At 39.8% G+C, this 5,542-nt stretch overlaps 1 non-coding gene across 1 annotated transcript; it reads right to left on the bottom strand.

Annotated features, from left to right (window-relative positions):
* Window positions 1-5,046: 5,046 nt before the first annotated feature.
* On the bottom strand, window positions 5,047-5,119 carry TRNAK-UUU (transfer RNA lysine (anticodon UUU)). The gene has a single exon. It is a non-coding gene; the product is annotated as a tRNA-Lys (tRNA).
* Between the last annotated feature and the right edge of the window lie 423 nt (window positions 5,120-5,542).

Raw genomic sequence — 5,542 nt, forward strand, 5'->3', positions numbered from 1 at the left:
GGGAAGGATAGAGCCCGCCTGCTGGCAGTGAGAGCCCCTCATGCTGGGGACTTTCTCTTGGCTGTTCCCAACTCCAGCCTTGGCACACGCCTCGACCCACAGACCATCTGCATCGGTGTTGCCCTTCGACTTGCCGCCCCTATTCTCGCCGAACAGAGGTGTATTTGTGGCAGTGAAGCAGCAGACCGATTCGGGTACCATGGTCTTGTTTGCCGTAAATCCGAGGGAAAGATTGCAAGACATGAGGAGGTTAATAACATTATCAAGAGGAGCCTCACAACAGCTGGATGCCCAGCAGTAAGGGAGCCACCGCAACTATGCAGATCTGACGGCAGCCAGAAGCGTCCAGATGGTATCACCCTTCAAGCCTGGACAGATGGGAAGCAGGTGGTGTGGGACTATACATGTGCATCTACCTTGGCTGATACCTATCTCCAATACACCAGGGAGGAAGGAGGGGCAGCTGCCAGCTTTAGGGAGTCCCAAAAGTCTAGAAAATATGGAGAACTTGCCCATCATTATATGTTTGTTCCCATAGGCTCAGAGACCCTTGGCTCATGGGGAAAGAGTGCATCTAATTTCCTTAAGGAGCTGGGAAAAAGACTCATCAGGGTAACTAGGGATCCCAGGGCAGCTAGTTTTCTGTTCCAGCTGCTCAGTGCGGCTGTTCAAAGGGGTAATGCATGCTGCATTTTGGGCACACGCACCTGCTCTGAGGAGCTGGATGAGATTTTCGCCTTATAATCGGTGATACACACGTAACAACATGTACCGTATATGCCACCTTTATATCAACAATGTATCTCTTAAATCTTCTGTACCATATTATGTAATAAAATATTCCTATTGGTAAAAAAAAAATAGTTTAAAAGATGGGGTGGTAGGGGAAGTGGAATATTCAAATGGCTTCAGGAAGAAATCCAAATATTCTTCCTTGAAGCCTTTTTATCCACTTCTCCGAGGCTATGGGTCCCACAATTTACACCAGAGGTGGACCCCTAAATATATATATATATATATATATATATATATATATATATATATATATATATATATATATATATATATATATATATATATATATATATATATTTATATATATATATATATATATATATATATATATATATATATATATATATATATATATATATATATATATATATATATATATATATATATATATATATATATATATATATATATATATATATATATATATATATATATAAAGCCAGGTAAAAGTTTTGTGCTAATCTATTACATTACTGTTCACTGTGCTTCACATTTCTGTTTTTTTCCTGATAACTGCATTATTCAAGACGAGATAGCGTACTCGACGGCATAAGTCTTGGGAACCAAAATTTCAGTACATTTTCGGGTGACCGATTCTTTTCACTATTGCTTCAGTAGAAGGTTTAGTCTCAACAAATATTAAGTTACTGCTATCACTATCGTTCAAAAGTGCCTGTCCCGAATAAAAATTTCTGTGGAGTGGTGGGTAATGGAGGGAAGTTCTGGGATATAATTTTATTTACTACCCTTTTTCAATCTCTTTTAATTTTTCTCTTTTTTATTGATATCCAGAAATGTACAACTTTGCTTTCATGATCGCTAAGGGTTCACTTGTTTTGTAAACGTTTCTTCCTCCTAGATAATATTTTTTTTCTATAATTCTCATGCTGTTCTTTAGTAGAAGTTTACGTACATAAATATGGTCTCAATCGATCAGAGGATTCGCATATTCTATTTGAGTTGCATCAGATGCACTCATCGCCTCCAGCCTTGTGCCTCATACATACTGACACAAAGATTAATATTATCACCTCAGTCTTCTTCATGCATGTCTTTGATCCCCTGAGTGGGTCTTAGCTCTCCTAGGCATATTTATGGATGAAACATTCAATAATTATTCGCTTTGCTTCGATCGTATTGGGTTTTCATGTATGTTCTGCTAGTGTATCAAAAACTGCTTTGGAAAGTAGATGGTCAAGTAACAAGAGGAAACGTAGAAGATAATATCACTTCCTCGCTCATCCGGTTCCAGACGCTGATGCTCAGACTCCAACCTACAACAACAACCAAAAAGCACCATCCTGCAGGAACAGGCTGCCACCAGTGCTCCTGTCCCAACATCACAACAAGCGCCAGTCAAGAGGACCTTAGCTCTAAGGAACACTGCAAGAATGCCATAAATACACGTGCAACGGTTTATTTTCGAGATGTCTGCCCAGCAGGGTTCTTTAGGAGAAAAAGAGAGATCGTTGAAATATTGTAATAAAATAAATAGAATCTGTGGAGAGGATTTAACAAGTTTACAAGGCTCCCTCCGGCTTCCTATATTTTTTATTTAAATATATCGAAACATATTCCAATTCTTGTTCAGAAATTCGCAATATGTTCCAGAACGGATATCTTAGTCGCTGGACACACTCAAAAGCCCGTGTATACATGCCTTGTGGTTCAGAAGTCATGTCGAAGCTACTTGTTCTTTCTCTTAGGGATTCAATGCAATTGGATTCATATGGCTAAAGTCACCTACTGCTAAACCTGCAAAACGTATCTACTTAAACTACTCCCAAATCCAGATCGTTCCATTACCCTCATTGTAAACACGTTCCTACCAGGAATTTCAAAATCCCCTTCCTAGGCCTGTTTCTCGTAAGCCGTGGTAGGTGACCCTGTACTGAGTTAGTTTGTGGACGTGATTGTTTGCCTCTCCCACACTCCCTCAAAAGATGCCCCATGGCCAACATGTCATAACTTATACAGACTTAGCTAACATCAGTGACATACTATATAGAAAGTTCTGGTTATGCAGAGCATTTTGGGCTGCTTAGGTTTATCTTGTCCTCCAAGATGCGACCCACATCAGTCGGCAAACACCCAGGTACCTATTTGTTCCTTGGTAAACAGGGGCAGCAGGTGTATGGAAACACATAATGTTTAAACTCCTATCGGGGATCGAACCGTGGACACTGTGTGTAAGCTACCAACTGAGCTACAGAACACTCTCATTGTTACACTCATGTCTGCCTGCAGTAACCCATAGCCAATAAACTACTATCTTGTTTATGTGAGTTTACATTATTTTGCATTACTTTTGTCTCTCCAGCTACCACGACAATCTACCATTGTCAGGGAGGATTGTCACATTCCAACTACCTCTACTAACCATCACTATATCAAATTGATGGGCTACTCTTTCACGCTCCTTCAATCTCTACCCTCTTAAACTTAGTTATTCCTTTTAATCAGTCTGCTTGTCAGCTGACTTCATCCCTTTTCCTTCCTCTCTCCAGGAAAAAACACAACTTCTGCGACCACCGCTTCCTACCAATGTTTAATGAGATTATTTTGGTGATGCTGCAGCGGAGCGGGGTTCAATTATAGACGTCTTCAGAGGCTTCTTTACTTTATTTGTAATGGCATGGTGGGTACAGAGGCTAGTGTGTTGTGCCCATGGCCCAGTAGGGCCATGGGCACGAGGGAGAGAGCTAGTAGGACTTGTTGACTGCTGCTGGGCCGCTGAGAGAGTGAGGGCGAGTGCGACCAGCGTCCCACTGATCTAGGCAGGCCTAGAGAGCAACACCTTAGTGCCGCGAACTATAAACTAAGCTGGCAGACACGAAGGCTGTCTGTGCAGACAGTACAGGCTGTCTACATACTCAATAGAGAGGTTAGCATGGGCCACCACTGTGACCACAAATACAAGTTTTACAGTGATTCAGTAAGGAATGAAATGGTTAGATTGGTTTGAGATTAAGAAAAACTCTGCTGACCTACTGAAAAAAAGCATTTGCTGAACATGAGATCCGTACTAAATATGAGTTACTGAACATGAATGACAAACTGAACACATTCAATATTATCTCTAACAGTCCTAACATCTACAAACACACATCTTTAATCTACATATTCACATCATACATGTGTCCATGCTTATCCCATATCTACTCATACTAAGACTATGTCAGCAAGTATACATCCCACGTATACGTGTGTTTATATCCCGCCAACCCATTTAAAAGATATTAATTTAAGATTCATAGAGATACGTGAAACGTGGGCTAGTTTTAGTGAGCTGTTATTGTCTCTCTATAATATTTGTCTGCATATTTTTGGCTTACAAACATGTGCGATTGAAGATGTCATGTAGTCTTACATCTGACAACGTGCGACATTATCCTTACGTGTCATTAATTATGACAACTTGCGACATCATCCAAAATCAATTTAATTTTGTAATTTGTTGTTTCGTTTTCAATTCAGGCATATTCTGTTATTAACTTTTCGTTTCATCATAACTATTCTCACTTAAGTTTTATAGCCAGTGTTGTATTTTCTAGCAGGTTTAGAGAGTCGTATTAAAGCTCCCCGGGGCAACATGCTGCCCGCTGCCCGCGGGTTGGTGATCTTTAATCGAAATTAGAGGCAACTCCATAAAAACACTCAGACTGTACCTTTATGGCGAGGGAAAGAAATAAATTCTTGAAAATTTATATATGACCAAGGTCATAAATCTGTAGATTACCATAACTTACTTGTGCGAGAGATAGTAGAGGAAAGGGAGCATAAACCCGATGAAAAGTAGGAGTTCATAGCAACAATTAGAAAACATTTTGTTAACATCCCTCACAAAAAACTCTTCAATTTGCTACCCGGAGTTAACAGAAAAGGTGAAAGATCAAAGGAAGGAGATCTCAAGGGGAAACCAGTTGTGATGTATGTGAAGGCAACCCATCCGCTGTCAGTTACAATTTCGGTGATTTTATCAGCAACGAAAGTTAATCTAATGCCAGTTTGCGAGAGGGTAAAGGCTTTCTCTACTGGTCATAGGAACACGGTGACAGGAGAGTTCTATTAAGGTTTGATGGGAAGTGTTGGAGAAGAAAAGAAAGAGACAGAAATGTTCAAAGTAATTAGGGATTGCAGTTGTTGAAACTATTCAAAAAATACTGACGACTAATTATTAGTTATCTTTGTGATTCATCCATAAATTTGTTTTCGCCAAAAGTCACTGCTCACAATATCTGGAAAACAGATCGCCCGAACAGGGACTTGAACCCTGGACCCTTAGGTTAAAAGCCTAATGCTCTACCAACTGAGCTATCCGGGCTTGAGTTTCTCAGTGGTCAACAAACGCAAGTGAGTAACGTGGGAGGGACCGGAGGAGGAAGTGCATTTTAATAAAAATATTCTGCTTCCGTGTTCTATATAATTATTACATTGTGAGGACAAAAAGCAGCTATGTTTTACTGTCATTTTCCACCACACATGAAGAGTTTCGTTTATCACGTAATGATTTCTTTACCTTGACCAGACAGAGTTCAGTAAGGTTACGATTAACGCTTAACGATACATCCATCGCTTAACTGACATCCTCCAGCTCATTACCTGATCTACGACATCACTCCTAAGGATAAATAAATGAGGCGAAGTATAGATTGGTTTTCTTCTCACTACGAACTTATATATAGTCAGGTAGCAGTTTTATGATAATCTATAACATTACTCTTCATTGTGCTTCACATTTCTGTTT

The sequence above is a fragment of the Cherax quadricarinatus genome, chromosome 19, assembly GCF_038502225.1.
Source record: "Cherax quadricarinatus isolate ZL_2023a chromosome 19, ASM3850222v1, whole genome shotgun sequence".
Taxonomy (NCBI): Eukaryota; Metazoa; Arthropoda; class Malacostraca; order Decapoda; family Parastacidae; genus Cherax; species Cherax quadricarinatus.